Source organism: Protopterus annectens, chromosome 6.part0 (genome assembly GCF_019279795.1).
Source record: "Protopterus annectens isolate FY-2018-M chromosome 6.part0, PAN1.0, whole genome shotgun sequence".
Classification (NCBI taxonomy): Eukaryota; Metazoa; Chordata; order Ceratodontiformes; family Protopteridae; genus Protopterus; species Protopterus annectens.
This window is the reverse complement of record NC_056737.1, coordinates 1,807,748,799-1,807,767,397: the sequence shown is the minus strand read 5'-3', so window position 1 is coordinate 1,807,767,397 and position 18,599 is coordinate 1,807,748,799. Positions and strand designations below refer to the sequence as shown.

The window sequence follows — 18,599 nt, the reverse complement described above, 5'->3', positions numbered from 1 at the left end:
CCCACCTGTGGACTATGTCTAGGAAGACACCCCTGACCAGCATCCATTCGTGTTGTGGAGAGAAGTCCTGCTTAGGAGATCTGCTTGCTTGTCTTGCGAGGGGGTGTAGGTCGCTTGCAGGACAAAGCTGTGGCGAGAGGCTAGGTCCCGTATCAGCAGGGTCAACCTGCAGAGCTGATAGGCCTTTGTTTCTCCGTTTGAGGTACCACATAACAGTGGTATTGTCGGTCACTATCAGGAGCACCCCTGGTACAAGGAGGGGAATAAAGGTCTTTAGAGCTAAGAAGACTGCTGTCAATTCCCTGACACTGGTGTGCTTGGCCTGTACAGAAGGGTGCCACTTTTCTTGAACCTTGTAGGATGCCAGTGTCGCCAACCAACCTGAATCTGAGGCATCTATATGCATTGTTTGGGTTGGGGTGGAGGGCTGCAGTGGGAGTCCCGGGTTTAGTTGGACTTGCTGGATCCACCAGCTGATTTCTGTCTTTAGACAGGGAAAAAGGGGAATAACCTTTTCTAAGTTATGTAGGTGTTGGGACCAGATGTTTTTGGGATACCACTGTAGCTTACGCATGTGCATTCTGGCTAGTGGTAAGCATGGGGATAGTTGCTGCCATTAAGACCAGGAGACAAAGAAATTGCCTTGCCGTCACCTTCTGGGAGTGAAGGATTTCCTGGAAGTGGGAAGTCAGGGATAGAACCTTGTCCTGTCGGAGAAAGGCCTTCATTTTGTCCGTTCTGATTCTGCAGCCTAGGAAAACCTTGTCCTGGCCTGGGTTCAAGGAGGACTTTGGAAGGTTGAGCTAAACTCTAGATTTTGCAGAAGGGACATGGTGAAGTGCAGATGCCTTGAGAGGGCATCTTTGGACTCTGCTAGTATTAGGATCTCATCCAGATATGGATAAATCTGGATTCCCTGAGTTCTGGATTCCTTGAGTTCTGCAGAAGGCAATGGCTGGGGCTAGGCACTTTGTAAAGACTGGTGGTGGTGTGGGGGGGGTGGGGGGGCAGTGGATAAACCAAAGGGCAAGTGAGTAAATTGGAAATGAGAGGAAGGTCCACAGAAACGCAGGAATTGTCTCTGTGAAGCCCTGATGAATGTGTAGGTAGGGTTTCTTTTTGGTCCAGGGTGGCCATAAAGGCCTTGGCTGGAATACGAGGGAGCAGAATGGGGAGTGACAGCATTTTGGAGGGTACCTGAAGGTGTTGATTTAGAAAGGAGAGATCTAAGATGGGTCTCTAGGGGCCATCTTTTTTTGGGGACCAGGAAGAGACAGGAGCAAACTCCCTTCCCTTCCTGTCCTGAGGGGACAGGTTCTATGGTGACTAGCTTTAGCACTGACAAAACTTGTGGTAGGAGATTAATTTGGTTTTTGAAGGGAAATTAATACCTTTCCTGGGTGTTTTTTCTTTCCAGGATAAAGTACCCTTTTTAGATAATGGATAGGACATATTGGTCTGTGGTGATGGACTGCCAGAGGGGGAGACTGTGGGGAAGGCGTGCAGAGAGTGGTAGGTGGGCAAGGCAGTCACACATTATTGGGACCTCCTCTGTCCTGAAAGGGTTGTCTGGGCCGAGGAGGTGGTACAGCAGGTCTGGACTTGGTAGGTCTCCTTGCCCCTCTTCCAGATCTGGAAGAGGAAGCAGGTGTCTGAGGAGGGTTACACCTTACAAAAGTGGTTTAAGCAGGGTAGTTCCTGTAATACAAGATTCTTGAAGAGGTCTGCACACAACTAGGTGAGCCAGGATGCCCTGCAAGACTACAGTGGCAAAGCCCGCTCTAGATTTGGAGTATAATGGTAGGTGATAGTGCTTGTAGAAAGTATGTACAGAACTCCAAGTGGCTGCTTCCAAAATATCTTTGGTAGGAACCCCCCTGAGGAAGGCAGCAGAGGTGGCTGTGGCCCTTGTGGAGTGAGATCTGATGCCTGTAGGTACAGTTTTACCATGAAAAGAGTAACAAAAGCGTATGCAGTGGGCTATCCATTTTGAGATTGTCTGTTTGGAAATAGGCTTCCTTGAGCACCTGTAGCATATGACACAAAGTTGCTCTGATTTTCTGAAAGGCTTTGTTCTGTCCAAATAATAACGGAGCTGTCTGTGAATGTCCAAGGAATGTAGTAGCCTCTCCCCTTTGTTTTGTGGATTAGGGTAAAACGTAGATAAGTGGATAGCCTGATTCAAGGCTACCCTGGATACTACCTTTGGCATAAATGAAAGATTGGTTCGTAAGGAAACTCTGTCCTGATGGAAAATGATGAAAGGCTACACAGCCATGAGGGCTTGTAGTTCCGAAACCCTGCGTGCTGAGGTGATAGCTAGAAGGAAGGCTGTTTTCCATGACAAATATTGCAGTTCTGTTGTAGCAGCTGGCTCAAATGGAGGCAGGGTCAGTTTTTCTAGAATGAAATTGAGGTCCCAAGCAGGTACTGGTTGCTTCCTTGGGGGATTTATATTCTTAGCCCCTCTGAGAACTGTCTTAAGAGAGGGTGAGAGAATAAAGGAGGATCAGTGTTGTATTGAGCAGAAATGGCTGACGCATGGATTTTGATGGAGGAGAAAGAAAGTCCACTGCTTAGCAGCTCGGCTAGGTAATGTAGTATTTGAGGTAAATTCAGTATTCCAGGATTCTGACCCTTTTTCTGATTCCAGACACTAAACAGTTTCCATTTTGCGGAGTAGGCTTCTCTAGTAGAAGGCCTTCTGGCCTCCAAAATGACATCCTGCACCTCCTTGGAGAGAAGGTTCTGCTGTGAATTCAAGGAATTCTCCATGCGGCTAGATTGAGTGTTTTCAGCTGACTGTGAAGAGTTTTTAAGTTGTGCTGAGTCGGTAGAAGAGGCATTAGAGGCAGGATCCATGGTGGGGAATGAGTCAGGCTCTTCAGGAGTGGGTACCAGTGCTGTCTTGGCCAGTCTGGAGCAATGAGAATCATCTTTGGTCAGTCTGCTCTGGCTTTTAATAGAACTTTGGCCAGCAGTGGAAGAGGTGGAAAGGCATAAACCGTCATTGTTGTCCAACTGAAAGAGTGCGTCCACTTTCCAGGCCTGTGGATGAAAGGTCCTTGAGCAGAACTTTGTCAATTGGTAATTTCTGTGGGTGGCAAAGAGATAGTACAGTTTTGTGCCTACCATAAATGTAGATGTTCAAGTGCTAATACAGCTGCAGCAATTAAGATGGGTTCTCCAGCCGTCAGGCGGGTCCTCGGTCGGCTGAATTCCAAAGTCTAGGTCCGGCGTCGGTGGTCGTCGCTTCTTCCCTGACGTCAGTGCGACAGGGGTATAAAAGAACCAGCCAACGCCATTTTCTTCAGTCTTTCTTGCCCCAGATGTCAGGTGCCCCCAAAAGGAAGGCAATACATAATTTTATATATAATAATGCAATGCAATATAATCAAAAAACAGTAGTTGCAAGCAAATACATCATAAAAGAATAACCCAATCAGGTTGTATGAGGAGGTGTTAGCCACTAGGCCTGTCCCAAGAGAGGAAGGAGGGAGGGAAACCTGGACTGCAGCTGTATTAGCACTCGAACATCTACATTTATGGTAGGTACAAAACTGTACTATGTTCATCGTGCATACAGCTGCAGTCATTACAGATGGGTAGAATCCCAAAGCTACGCACAGCGTGGTAGGCACTAGGTGGAACTGGTAGGAGCCAGAATGCCCTGCAACACTGCAGTGGCAAAGCCTGCTCTAGTTTTGGAGTATAAAGGTAGGTGGTAGTGTTTAGTGAAGGTATGCACAGAACTCCAAGTGGCTGCCTCCAAAATATCTTTGGTAGGAACTCCTCTGAGGAAGGCTGCAGAGGTACCTGTGGCCCTTGTGGAGTGGGATCTGATGCCTGCAGGTACAGATTTACCATGAAAAGAGTAACAAAAACGTATGCAGTGGCCTATCCATTTTGAAATGGTCTGTTTGGAAATTGGCTTCCCTTGAGCTCCTACAGCATAGGACACAAAGAGTTGTTCTGATTTTCTGAAAGGCTTTGTTCTGTCCAAATAGTAACGCAGCTGTCTATGGATGTCTAAGGAATGTAGCAGCCTTTCCCCTTTGTTTTGAGGGTTAGGGTAAAAGGTAGGTAAGTGTATGGCCTGATTTAAAGCCACCCTGGATACCACCTTAGGCATAAATGACGGGTTGGATCGTAGGGAAACCCTGTCCTGATGGAAGATGATAAAGGGCTGCACAGCCATGAGGGCTTGTAGTTCCGAGACCCTACGAGCTGAGGTAATAGCCAGAAGTAAAGCTGCTTTCCAGGATAAGTATTGCAAATCTGTTGAGGCAGCTGGCTCAAAAGGAGGCAAGGTTAATTTTTCTAGAATGTAATTAAGATCTCAAGCAGGGATTGGTTGTCTCCTTGGAGGTCTTATATTCTTAGCCCCTCTGAGGAACTGTCTTAAGAGTGGATGAGAGAATAAAAGTGGATCAGTGTTGTATTCTGCAGAAATGGCTGAGGCATGGATTTTGATGGAGGAGAATGAAAGTCCACTGCTTAGCAGCTCAGCTAGATACTGTAATATTTGAGGCAAATTCAGTTTTCCAGGATCCTGGCCCTTTTTTTCATTCCAAGCGCAAAACCGTTTACATTTTGCGGAGTAAGCTTTTCTAGTAGACGGCCTTCTGGCCTCCAAAATGACACCCTGCACCTCCTTGGAGAGTAGGGTCTGTTGTGATGTTAATGAATCTTCCATGCGGCCAGATTGAGTGTTTTCAGCTAACTGTGAAGAGTTTTGTAGCTGTGCTGAGCAAGAAGAGGAGGCATTAGAGGTAGGGTCCATGGAGGAGAATGTGTCAGGCTCCTCAGGAGTGGGTACCAGTGTTGTCTTGGCCAGTCTGGAGCAATCAGTATCATCTTTGATCTGTCAGCTCTTGCTTTCAAAAGCACCTTGGGCAGTAGAGGAAGAGGTGGGAAGGCGTAAACTGTCAGTGCTGTCCAACTGAAAGAAAGTGCGTCCACTCTCCAGGCCTTTGGATGAAATGTCCTTGAGCAGAATTTTGTTAATTGTTGATTTTTGCGGGAGGCAAAGATCTATGTCTGGCCTTCCCCACGCTTGGATTATCTCTGTAAAAACTTGAGGATGCAACTTCTATTCGTGTGGATCTGTCATATTTCTGCTTAGATTGTCTGTCGGTGTGTTTTCCATGCCCGGCAAGTACTGTGCTTGAAGCTCGATTTGCAACTCCAGAGCCATGTTCCAAAGTGACATGGCCAGCCTGCAAAGGGGGTATGACCGTGTTCCTCCTTGTTTATGTACCACATTACTGTGGTGTTGTCTGTTCTTATCAATAGTTGACCTGGATGCAGAAGGTCTTTGAAAGCTATAATAGCATTTATCACTGCTAGCATCTCCTTTTGATTGATGTGAAGGTGTTTTTCCTTTTGGGACCATTTGCCCTGAATGCACCCGTCTTGTCATGTGCGCCCCCCAGGCGTAGTCTGAGGCATCTGTTGTGATGACTTGATTTGCTTGAGGCTTGCAGAATGGTAGACCTGTGTTTGTTTGGCATGCTTGAGCCCACCATAGAAATTCCTTTTGCAAACATGTAATTAGTGGTATTATTGTTTCCAAACTGTGGCTATGGTGAGACCATAGGTTTTTTAGGTACCACTGAAGTTTCCTCATATGCAACTTTGCACATGGGATTAGTAGAATGCAAGATGCCATGAATCCCAAAGCCTGCAGGATTTTCCTTGCAGTTAGCCTGGTACAATTTGCTAGTGTCTTGAAGTATTGAGTTAGTTGCCCCTGTTTTTCTGGCGTAAGATAGGCCATCTGGGTGTTTGTGTCCAAGTTGGCACCCAGGAAAATTATTTTCTGAGATGGCGTTAGCCTGGATTTCTCTGTTGACTGTGTATCCCAGAGAATTCAATAACCTTGTTACATAAGCCAGATGTTCCAGAAGTATGTGTTTGCTGTCCGCTTGGATCAGGCAGTCGTCCAAATAAGGGTATATTTGTATCCCTTGATGTCTGCAGTAGGCAATTACTGATGCCAAGCATTTCGTGAATACTATGGCCGCAGTAGATAAGCCAAAGGGCAATGCAGAGAATTGATAGTGGATTGAACCTGCAAGAAATCTGTGGTATCCTCTACAGCTTTGTCTGATTGGGACATGCAGGTATGCCTCCTTGAGGTCCAATGTTACCAGCCAAGACTCCTTGCCCAGCATGGGAAGAAGCCGCTGTAAAGTGAGCATCTTGAATTTTGGTACGAGTAGAAATGTGTTTAGGATGGATAAGTCCAAAATGGGTCTCCAATCTGTTCCCTTCCTTTGTACCAGGAATAGTCTGGAATAAAAACCTTGACCTTGTTCGTGAGTAGATACCTCTTGAATAGCTTTCATGCCCATGAGCTTGGAAATTTCTATTTGAGCCTCCGCCCTTTGATTGTGTGGCAGGTTCGGCATGCCTCATTTTTTGAAGAGTGTGAAAATGGAATCTGTAGCCTCTGTTTATAATGTCCAGGATCCATTTGTCTTTTGTGACAATATGCCAATTTTTTGAAAATAATGCCAGCTTTCCTCCTAAGGGTGCTGCCATTTGAGCCTTGCTTGGCATGCAAAGGGGAAAGTCATTGGGTTTGTTTCCTGTATTGCTGTGAACTATCTTCGCCACCTCTTGGTGTTGGAGTTTGCCATTGTCTGCCTCTATACGATCCTTGAGATTGTCCTCTGCCCCTTGGGTACCTGTATCTACCTCTTTGGGGCCTGTCCGTGGCTGGAAAGGACCAATTTTTTGAAGGCCAATTTCTACTAAAACGTGGTGGTTGTACCTGTAGAAAATCTTTAACAGTTTGCATAGATTTAGCTTTTTCTTCCATTTTCCTTAGTACCTCCTCAGGATTAGCACCAAATAATACATCCTTTTGTAGAGGAGCATCTATAATTTAGCTTTGACATGATCAGGCAAGGTTTGTTCCCTAAGCCAGGTATGTCTACGTATGACTGATCCTGTAACAGCAGCTCTACTTGAGGCCTCTAGAGCATCATAACCACATTGTAAGGTGTGCTTACCTACTTATTCTGCACTATGCACATCATATCCTGCAACTCCTTCAAATCTGGTTGTTCAGGTTGTGACATTTTATTTTTCAATTGTGATAACAGAAACTGTTGATATTTAAGCATATGGAACTGACAGTTTAAGGCCCTCATGGCTAGGGTAGCCGAGGTATATACCTTTTTTCCCCACCTTTCTAAGGATCTAGAATCTCTCTCGGAAGGTAATGGATTCTTAGCAGTAGAGGCCTTCATTCCCTTGGGGCCCTGAAAAATGGTTTCTGGGTCAGCAGTATGGCTTTTGTAAAGAAATTGGTGTGAGGTAGGAACTCTTGTAGTACCTATCAGGCTTGACTGGGGCTGGAGGCAGGGAATCCGGATTAAGGCAGGCCTCCGAGTAATCATCATCAAGTATGTCCAAGACAGGAGGTATCGCCAGAGGTCTGTGCTGAGGTAGCAAAAGAAATTCCCTAAGCCTTTTCTTGGAATCTGAATAATCTTGGCCTTCCCAGTGGAAGTGTTCCCTCAAGGTATGCAAGGTTTCCCCGAATGAGAAATCCTCTGGGGGGGGGGGGGTACAGAAGGAATGGACTCCTCTGCATCGGAATCTTCAAAAGGGGAGTAAGAATGTTCCTCCTCATCAGAATGCTCTGAAATAATGGAGCCCTGATCAGAAGAGGGTGATTCTTCCTCCACTCTGGGTCTCTTGTCTGGTGGGGGTTGGGAACCCCTGATAAGAGTAATTAAATCCTCAGCCATTTTAAGCATCTGCTTTTTAGGCATGGGGCCTGGAGATGGGCCCTGGGCACCAGGTCTCTTGGAGTGCATGGCTGATTTAGACTTAGCAAAGGCCTTGATGGAAAAGGAAGAGGAAGGTCTGAAGACACCATGGGTGGAGGTAGACCTGTCCACATTATGAGGCTCAACACTAACAGTGGCTTCAGTAGCTGTAGTCAGGGTGTGGGCCGAGGAACCTGCGGCCTCGGTTACAGAGGACACCGCCAGAGAAGCATCGTCGGTAGTCAGGGGCTGCGTAGACGCCTCGCTGAGAACCGGACCACGTGTAGTCGGTTTTGGCATGGTGTCGGTGGAGGCCGTGGATCTCGTGTGTCGGTCCTTGCCCTTGCGTTTTTTGCACAAAACAGGAGACATTATATAATTAAAAGCTTTCCCAAAAAAGTGCTGGACGAACTCCGCCCGACGCTTAATAGTGCATTTATTGAAAGTAGCACAAAAGCGACAGCCCGATATGTCGTGGTCTGGGCCAAAACAAGGTATACAGAGGGAATGGAAATCCTTATGCGGTATTTGCTTCCTACAAGAAATACAATTGTTAACTTTGTCTGACATCGGTCTGAGGCAAGAAAAGTTTCCTCAACGGGGTACTTAGCTTTAAAGAAGACTTCGGTTTCCAAATTTTCGTAATTTCAGGAGCTGGCCGACCGGCACTTGCGAACTGCTTCTGCTTTGGGCACCGCGCGGCAAAAAAGACTGAAGAAAATGGCGTCGGCTGGTTCTTTTATACCCGTCGCACTGACGTCAGGTAAAAAGCGACGACAACTGACGCCGGACCTAGACTTTAGAATTCAGCCAACCGAGGACCCGCCTGACGGCAGGAGAACCCATCTGTAATGACTGCAGCTGTATGCATGATGAACATCTATGTCTGGCCTTCCCCAGGCTTGAATTATCATTGTAAAAACTTGAGGATGCAACTTCCATTCGTGTGGATCTGTCATATTTCTGCTCAGGTTGTCTGCCAGTGTGTTTTCCTTCCCTGGCAGGAATTGTGCTTGAAGTTGGATTTGCAATTCCAGAGCCGTGTTCCAAAGGGACATGGCTAGTCTGCACAGGGGATATGAATGAGTCCCTCCCTGTTTGTTTATGTACCACATCACTGTGGTGTTGTCTGTTCTTATCAATAGCTGCCCTAGATGCAGTAGGTCTTTGAAAGCCATAATAGCATTTATTACTGCTAGCATTTCCTTTTGATTGATGTGTAGGTGCTTTTCTTTTTGTGACCATTTGCCCTGAATGCACCGATCTGTCATGTGCGCCCCCCCAGGCGTAGTCCGAGGCGTCTGTTGTGGTGACTTGATTTGTCTGAGGCTTGCAGAATGGGAGAAGTACAGTTTTGTACCTACCATAAATGTAGATGTTCGAAGATCCACATTGCTGCAGTCCTTACATATGGGTAGTCCGCTGTCCTCGGTCGGCCCGAATACTAAAGTATTAGGCTGACGTCGGTCAAGGCGCTTAAAACTGACATCAGGACGTCAGGGTACAAAAGCGCATGACCGACGTCACATCCTCAGTCTTTTCTTGCCCCAGATGTCAGAAGGCCCTAAAAAGAAAGGCCAAAGCCAAAAAACAGCAAAGAACAACCAACCACCCCTGCACTAACCATATTTACAATATTTACAACCGAAACCACACAACCACCTCAAACTACAGAGGGAAGGAGGGAGGGAATTGGACTGCAGCAATGTGGATCTTGAACATCTACATTTATGGTAGGTACAAAACTGTACTATGTTCTTCATCTCACATTGCTGCAGTCCTTACATATGGGTAGAATCCCAAAGCAGAGGTAAGGGAGGATGGCAAAACTATAAAGCATTAGGAGCTGCCAAAATGCCCTGTAAAATTGCAGTGGCAAATCCAGCCCTAGATTTAGAGTAAAGTGGAAGGTGGTAATGCTTAGAGAAAGTATGCACTGAACTCCAAGTAGCTGCCTCCAAAATATCTTTAGTAGCCACCCCTTAAAAAGCTGTAGAAGTGGCAGTAGCCCTAGTGGAATGAGGCCTAATCCCAGCTGGAATCTCCTTACCATGATGGGAATAACAGAAAGCAATACAAAACCAATCCACTTAGAAATAGTTTGTTTTGAAACAGGTTTGCCCTGAGAACCCAAAGCAAATGAAACAAATAACTGCTGAGACTGCCTGAACCCTTTAGTTCTGCTCAAATAATATCGCAACTGTCTGTGTATATCCAAAGTGTGCAAAATCTTTTCCCCTTTATTTTGGGGGTTTGCATAAAAAGTAGGCAAATGAATAGTTTGGTTTAAAGCCACACTAGAAACCACTTTAGGCATAAAGGAAGGATTAGTACGCAAAGATACCCTATCCTTGTGGAAAATTAAGAAAGGCTCAACCGCCATAAGGGCCTGTAATTCAGAAACCCTTCTCGCAAAGGTAATGGCCCACAAAAAAGCAGTCTTCCATGATAAATATTTCAACTCGGCAGTAGCTGCAGGCTCAAAAGGTTGTAGAGTGAGTTTCTCCAACACAAAATTGAGATCCCAAGCAGGAGTAGGAGCTCTACGTGGGGGTCTTATATTCTTAGCCCCTCTAAGGAATTGCTTAAACAAAGGATGAGAAAATAATGGTGGGTCACAGTCATAGTGAGCAGAAATTGCTGCAGCATGGACCTTTATAGAGGAGAAGGACAAACCTTTGTCCAATAACTCAGTAAGGTATTGAAGAGCAACACAAATTAGGTTTAGAAACATCAAAGTCCTTTGCTGTACTCCAAATTAAAAATCTCCTCCATTTATCTGCGAAAACTTTCCTTGTACTAGGCCTTCTGGCCTCCAAAATAACATTCAAAACTTGTTGTGGAAGCGGAGACCCTTCAGGGTTTAAAACAGAATATGCCAGGCTGTTAGATGCAGAGACTGAAGTTTGACATTGAGTAGGTGACTGTTCTCCTGAGACAGCAGGTGTGGAATCGAAGGCAAAGGCCATGGAGGCTCCCGTATCAGACTTCTCAGTAATGGGTACCAGTGCTGTCGAGGCCAATATGGAGCTATTAAAATCATGGTTGGCTTGTCCTGTGTGACCTTCAGGAGTACCTTTGGGAGGAGAGGCAGTGGTGGAAAGGCATACACGTGAAGATTCCGCCAATTGAATGAGAGAGCATCCACTTTCCAAGTGGTGGGATGAAACCTTTTTGTGCAAAACTTTGGCAACTGGTAATTTAGTGGAGAAGCGAACAGATCTATGTCTGGAGTTCCCCATAACACTGTCAATTTTTGAAATACATGAGGATCCAATTTCCACTCGTGGGGATCCATGATTTGTCTGCTCAACACATCTGCTAAGGAGTTCTGTGCTCCTGGCAGAAACCTTGCCTGAAGATTTAGCTGCAAACTGAGAGCAGTCTCCCACAAAATCATTGCTTGTCTGCATAGAGGGTAAGAATGTGTCCCCCCTTGCTTGTTGATGTACCACATGACAGTTGTGTTGTCTGTTTGAATCAACACCTGCCCTGGAAGAAGTAAATCCTTGAAAGCTATCAATGCAAATTGGACTGCTAACATCTCCTTCAAGTTGATATGTAAATGTTGAAGTCTGGCAGGCCATGTGTCTTGTACCCATTTTCCATTGAGATGAGCTCCCCAAGCTTTGTCTGAGGCATCTGTCGTTAGAATCTGACTCGCCTCTGGTCGGGTCACAGAGTCCCTTGTTTAGGTGACATTCCTGAGCCCACCACAAAAATTCCTTTTGAATGCAAGGTATTATCTGAATGACAGTGTCCATATCTTGGCAGTGTTGCGTCCATACATTTTTGAGATACCATTGTAGCTTCCTCATATGCAGTTTGGCATTGGGAAGTACCAGAATACAAGATGCCATGAACCCCAAGGCTTGAAGGACTGTCCTTGCAGTCATCCTGGACTGACGAGACAATTGATGGAAATAAAGAGAAAGATTCTTTTGTTTGTCCGGGGTCAAAAAGGCCATCTGGGATGGTGTATTCAGTCTCACACCCAGAAAGCACATGTCCTGAGAGGGTACTAGACTGGACTTTATTTCGTTCACAGAATACCCTAGGCATCTTAACACTGCCATCACATACTGTAAATGATGAAGAAGTTCGTCCTTTCCTTGAGCCAGAATCAGGCAATCGTCCAAATAAGGATAGATTTGTATTCCTCTTAGCCTGAAGAAAGCTATCACTGGAGCCAGAACCTTTGTGAACACTCTGGGCAGTAGATAAGCCAAAGGGCAATGCAGAGAACTGATAATGAAAAGTCCCAGCCCGAAAACGCAGATACTTCCTGCAACTGGGCTTGATAGGAACATGAAGGTAAGCCTCCTTGAGATCCAGAGTCACCATCCAGTGATCTTTGCCCAGCAGAGGTAAAAGCTGTTGTAACGTCAACATTTTGAACTTGGGAATGTCCAGATATGTGTTGAGGATAGATAAATCCAAAATTGGTCTCCACGTGTTCCCTGTCTTCGGTACTAGAAACAGGCGAGAATAAAATCCTAGGCCCACTTCTGGCAGAGGGACCGGTTGTATAGCTCCTATTTGAAGTAGTAGAGAAATCTGTTTGTGAGCCTCTAGTCTTTGCTGAGGAGGAACGTCTGGCATGCCTTTGAAAGGAGGCAAGGTATGGAAATAAAACCCATTTGTCCTGGGTAATTAAAATCCAATTTTTCTTGAAGAGTGCCAACCGTCCTCCCAAAGGTGCTGCCAGGCAAGAAGGATCTGGCAGCTGAAACAGTAGGTCATTGGGCCTGTTTACGAAAGGACTGGCCCCTGCCCTCACTCGAAGATTGTGCAGGTGAACTCCATGTTCTAGGTCTGAAGGAACTCTGAGCTCTGCCCCTACCACGTCTAGATCTACCCCTAGACTGAGAATCAGAAGAAGGATACGTCCACCCCTTAGCAGGCCAATTTCTACTAAACTTCGGAGGCTGAACTTGCAAAAAATCTTTAACAGTCTGCATAGACTTAGCCTTGTCTTCCATTTTCTACAAGACTGACTCCACAGGTGGACCAAACACTTCAGACTGCAAAGGAGCATCCAAAATCCTTGTCTTAACATGGTCAGATAAATTCTGATCCTTAAGCCAGGCGTGCCTGCGAAGAACTGAACCAGTGGCAGCCACCCTAGAAGAGGCCTACAAAGCATCAAAACCACACTGTAAAGAATGCTTACCCACCTGTTCAGAGACATGCACCAAATCTTGTAATTCTTTACACTCCATGCCTTCTGCCAGAGCTGCCAGAGCATCCATCTTAGATTTCAATTAAGAAAGAAAATTCTGATATTTCAACATATGAAACTGGCAATTCAAAGCCCTCATTGCTAAGGTAGAAGATGTATAGACCTTCTTTCCCCATCTATCCAAAGCTCTGGCCTCTATCTAGAGGAACCGGATTCTTTACAACAGAGGCCCTGACACCCTTAGGTCCCTGGCTAATAGTTTCTGGGTCCGCCCTAGGACTCTTATAGAGATATTTAGGAGCCTCAGGCACCCTGTAATACCTATCCGGTTTAACAGGCGCAGGAGGCAGAGAATCAGGATTAAGTGAAGCCTCTGAAAATACATCTTGCACAACATCCAGAACAGGAGGTATAGCTAAGGGCCGATGTTGAGGTAAAAACAAAAATTCCCTAAGCCTTTTCCGTGAATCAGAGAAGTCCTGACCTTCCCACTTAAAATGTTCCCTCATAGAATGAAGTGTCTGAAAAAGAAAAATCCTCTGGAGGAGAAGCAGAAGGAGTGGAATCTTCTGCATCAGAATCAGAATAAGGAGTGTACTCCTGCAAGTCTTCAGCCGAAGACTCTGAATCATCCGAAGCCTGTTCAAAACTTTCCAACTCTGGCTCCACCCTAGGCCTCTTATCAGGAGGGGGCATAGAACCTCTAATCAGAGTAATCAAATCTTCTGCCATTTTAAGCATGTGCTTTCTAGGCACAGACCCTGCTGAACTAGGAGTGACACCAACACAAGCTAAACCTGGCCTGCCTCTGGAAGAAGCCTTGGAAACAGAAGGAGAGGGCCTAACCACCCTGGGAAGGGAGGGGAGTACAGAAACCTGAGAAGCCCCTTCAGCCTGGCCTGCCTCTTGAGAGGCCACATCCTGCAAAATCAAGGTCTCCCCCTGAGACTCCAGAGAAGCCTCCATCGGAACCACCGGTTCCATTGAAGCCTCTAAAGAACCGGCGTCCGAACGGACGACTCATCTTGCCCGGTTTAACCGCTTTGTCTTTGCGCTTCTTGGAAGCGGGCCGGAGTATCCGACGGCATGTTATAATTGCACCGCTTCAAGACCAGCCTAGCACAATCTAACCTTCGCTAATAGTGCGCTTATTAAACCTAGCACAAAGTGACACCCGACGCCGTGCTCAGGCCCCAAACAAGGAATGCACAAAGAATGATAATCTCTATGTGGTATCTGTTTCCCACAAGAAATACAATTATTCACTTTTTCTGACATCCGTAATACACTGAGGCAAGAAAAACAAAATATTCTAACGGGTACTTAGCCAACTTGGATTCGGTCTGAAACTCGAACTCGAAAAATTTCAGAACGCCGAACGGCACTTGCAACGCTGCTTCTGCATCGGACCATGCGGCAAAAAAGACTGAGGATGTGACGTCGGTCATGCGCTTTTGTACCCTGACGTCCTGATGTCAGTTTTAAGCGCCTTGACCGACGTCAGCCTAATACTTTGGTATTCGGGCCGACCGAGGACAGCGTACTACCCATATGTAAGGACTGCAGCACTATGAGATGAAGAACATCCTATGTTTCTTTGGCATGCTTGAGCCCACCACAGAAATTCCTTTTGAAGACATGGAATCAGTGGTATGATTGTTTCCAAACTGTGGCTGTGTTGAGACCATAAGTTTTTTAGGTACCATTGAAGTTTCCTCATATGCAGCTTTGCACATGGGATTAGCAGGATGCAAGATGCCATGAATCCCAGAGCCTGCAGGATTTTCTTTGCAGTCAGCCTGGTGAAGGTTGCCAGTTTTCTGAAGTATTGAGTTAATTGCCCTTGTTTCTCTGGCGTGAGGTAGGCCATCTGGGTGTTTGTATCCGAGCTGGCACCCAGGAAAATTATTGTTTGAGAGGGTATTAGTCGACTTCTTTTTGTTGACCGTGTATCCCAGAGATTTCAACAACATTATTACAAAAGCCAGGTGTTTCAGAAGAGTGTGTTTGCTGTCCCCTTGGATCAGGCAGTCGTCCAGATATGGGTATATTTGTATCCCTTGAAGTCTACAGAAGGCAATTACTGATGCCAGGCATATTGTGAACACTCTGGGCGCAGTAGATAAACCAAAGTGCAATGCAGAGAATTGATAATGGGATGAACCTGCAAGAAATCTGAGGTATCTTCTGCAATCTTGTCTGATTGGGACATGCAGGTATGCCTCCTTGAGGTCCAGTGTCACCAGCCAAGACTCCTTGCCCAGCATGGGAAGAAGCTGCTGTAATGTGAGCATCTTGAACTTTGGTACGAGTACATATGTGTTTAGCATGGATAGGTCCAAAATAGGTCTCCAATCTTTGCCCTTCCTTGGCACCAGGAGTAGTCTGGAATAAAAACCTTGACCCTGTTCTTGTGCAGGTACCTCTTGAATAGCTTTCATGTCCATGAGATCTGAAATTTGTTTTTGTGCCGCTGCCCTTTGATTGTGTGGCAGGTTTGGCATGCCTCTCATTTTTGGAAGGGTGTGAAAGTGTAATCTGTAGCCTCTGTCTATAATGTCCAGGATCCATTTGTCTTTTGTGACAATATGCCAATTTTTCAAAAATAATGCCAGTTTTCCACCTAAAGGTGCTGCCATTTGAGCCTTGCTTGGCATGCAAAGGGGAAAGTCATTGGGTCTGCTTTCTGAATGGCTGTGAACTATCCTCACCCCCTTTTGGTGTAGGTGTTTGCCATTGTCTGCCTCTAAATGATCCTTGAGATTGCCCTCTACCTCTCGGGCGCCTGTATCGACCTCTTTGAGGTCTGTCTGTGGCTGGAAAGGACCAATTTTTTGAAGGCCAATTTCTACTGAAACGTGGCGGTTGTACATGTAGGAAATCTTTCACTGTTTGCATTGATTTTGCCTTTTCCTCCATTTTCTTTAATACCTCTTCAGCTTTAATACCTAACAATGCATCTTTTTGAAGAGGTGCATCTAGTAATTTAGCTTTGACATGGGTCTGGTAAGGTTTGCTCTTTGAGCCAAGCATGTCTACGTATGACTGATCCTGTAACAGCAGCTCTACAAGAGGCCTCTAAAGCATCAAAACCACATTGCAAGGTATGTTTACCCACTTGCTCTGCACTATGCAACAAATCCTGCAACTCCTTCAAGTCTGGTTGTTCAGGTTGTGACATTTTGCTTTTCAACTGAGATAAAAACTGTTGATACTTTAACATATGGAACTGACAGTTTAATGCCCTCATGGTTAAAGTGGCAGAGGTGTTTACCTTTCCCCCCCACCTTTCTAAAGTTCTGGAATCTCTCTCTGAAGGTAATGGACTTTTGGCAGTGGAGGCCTTAATTCCCCTGACACCCTGTGAAATAGTTTCTGGGTCAGCCACATGGCTTTTGTATAGGAATTGGTGTGAATCAGGCACCCGGTAAATACCTGTCAGGCTTGACTGGAGCTGGAGGTAAAGAATCTGTGTTAAGGCTGGCCTCTGAATACACATCTAATATGTCTAAGACAGGAGGTATAGCCAGAGGCCTGTGCTGAGGGAGCAAGAGGAAATTCCCGAGCCTTTTCTTGGAGTCTGAGTACTCTTGGCCTTCCCAGTGGAAGTGTTCCCTCAAGGTATGCAAAGTTTCCCCAAGAGAGTAATCCTCGGGGGTGGGGGGGGGGGATTGACTCCTCTGCATTAGAATCTTCGAAATGGGAGTAAGAATGTTCCTGGTCCTCAGAATGCTCTGAAGTAATGGAGGCCTGGTCCGAGTAAAGGTATTCTTCCTCCACTCTGGGCCTTTTGTCCGGGGGGGGGGGGGGTTGAGAACCCCTGATAAGAGTAATCAAATCCTCAGCCATTTTGAGCACCTGCTTTTTAGGCATGGGGCCTTGAGAGGGGCCCTGTGGAGCTTGTCTTTTAGAATGCATGGCTGCTTTAGATTTAGTGTAAGCCTGAATGGAAAAAGAAGGCGGCGGCCTGAAAGCATCTTGAGAGGTGGCAGGCCTGTCTGAACTCTGAGTTTCGCCGCCAAGAGTGACTTCGGTATCTGTAGTCGGGGTGTGGGACGAAGAGCCTGCGACCTCGGGCACAGAAGACACTGCTAATGAAGTGTCATCGGTAGTCAGGGGCTGCGTAGGCGCCTCGCTGAGAACCGGAGCACATGTAGTCGGCTTTAGCGTGGTGTCGGTAGAAGTCGCGGACCTTGTATGTCGATCCTTATCTTTACGTCGTTTACTCAAAATTGGAGTCTGAGTATCCGACATGTTGTAGTTAAACTTTTTGCCAAAATAGTGTTGGGCGAACTCCGCCCGACACTTAACAGTGCGTCTGTTGAATGTAGCACAAAAACGACAGGCCGAGACATCGTGGTCTGGGCCTAAGCAAGGTATACAAAGGGAATGGAAATCCTTATGCGGTATTTGCTTCCCACATGAAATGCAATTATTCATTTTGTCTGACATCGGTCTGAGGCAAGAAAAGTTTCCCCAATGGGGTACTTAGCTTTTTAGAAGTCCTCGGTTGAAAAATATTCGTAATTTCAGGAGCTGGCCGACCGGCACCTGCGAACTGCTTCTGCTTCAGGCACCGCGCGGCAAGAAAGACTGAAGAAAATGGCGTCGGCTGGTTCTTTTATACCCCTGTCGCACTGTCAGGGAAGAAGTGACGACAACCGACGCCGGACCTAGACTTTGAAATTCGGCCGACGAGGACCCGCCTGACGGCAGGAGAACCCATCTGTTATGACTGCAGCTGTATGCACGATGAACATCAGGATTTTTGAAAAGGAATTTATGGGAGTCAGGAACCCTGTAGTATCTGTCTGGCTTAGAAGGAGCCGGAGGCAGAGAATCAGGAGCCACACTAGATTCTGAAAAAAACATCAACAATGTCTAGAACAGGAGGTATAGCCAAAGGCCTATGCTGAGGAAGAAGAAGAAAATCCCTAAGTCTCTTTAGATTCAGAAAAATCCTGACTTTCCCAATGGAAATGTTCCCTTAAGGTATGTTAAGTTTCCCCAAAAGAAAAATCCGCAGGGGGAGAAGGAATGGAATCCTCTGCATCAGAGTCCTCATAAGTAGGCATAGACAATTCCTGGTCATTAGAACAGTTAGAAGAAATAGAATCCTGTTCAGAAGATTCATAATCAATGTCTTGCCTAGGCCTCTTAGCAGGGGGGGGTGGCTACCCCTGATCAGAGAAATCTTCAGCCATTTTGATCATTTGTTTTTTAGGCATAGGGGCCTGCACACGTGGCCCAGGCATCGTTTTTTTAGGCATAGGTCAAGATTTTGGCCTTAGTTTTGAAGATGGCGTTGGTCTAACATACAAATCTGTAGGCCTGAAAACACCCTCAGAAGCCAGTGCCTGCACAGCGGCTCCGGGCCCATCCAAGGTAGAGACATCCACGGATTCCATAATTGAAGCATCTCGTGGCATACCGGACTCCAAATGGGCCTCAGTAGAGGCCTGCGAATCAGAAGTAGCGGGTATCAGGGGCTGCGAAAGCGCCTCACTGAGTACTGGCAACTGGCTTAAGAGAAGCATCGTCGGCAGTTTTGGACCTAAACGGCCTTTTTCTTTGCGTTTTTTTGGTATTACGGTAGTCTGATTGCTAACTGACATTTCTGGACAATTAAAGCG

At 46.2% G+C, this 18,599-nt stretch overlaps 1 protein-coding gene across 1 annotated transcript in view; it reads right to left on the bottom strand.

Moving 5' to 3' along the window:
* The window catches only part of PABPC1 (poly(A) binding protein cytoplasmic 1), a 1,472,855-nt gene that overhangs the window by 1,200,479 nt on the left and 253,777 nt on the right, over window positions 1–18,599 (bottom strand). The window lies entirely within an intron of this gene.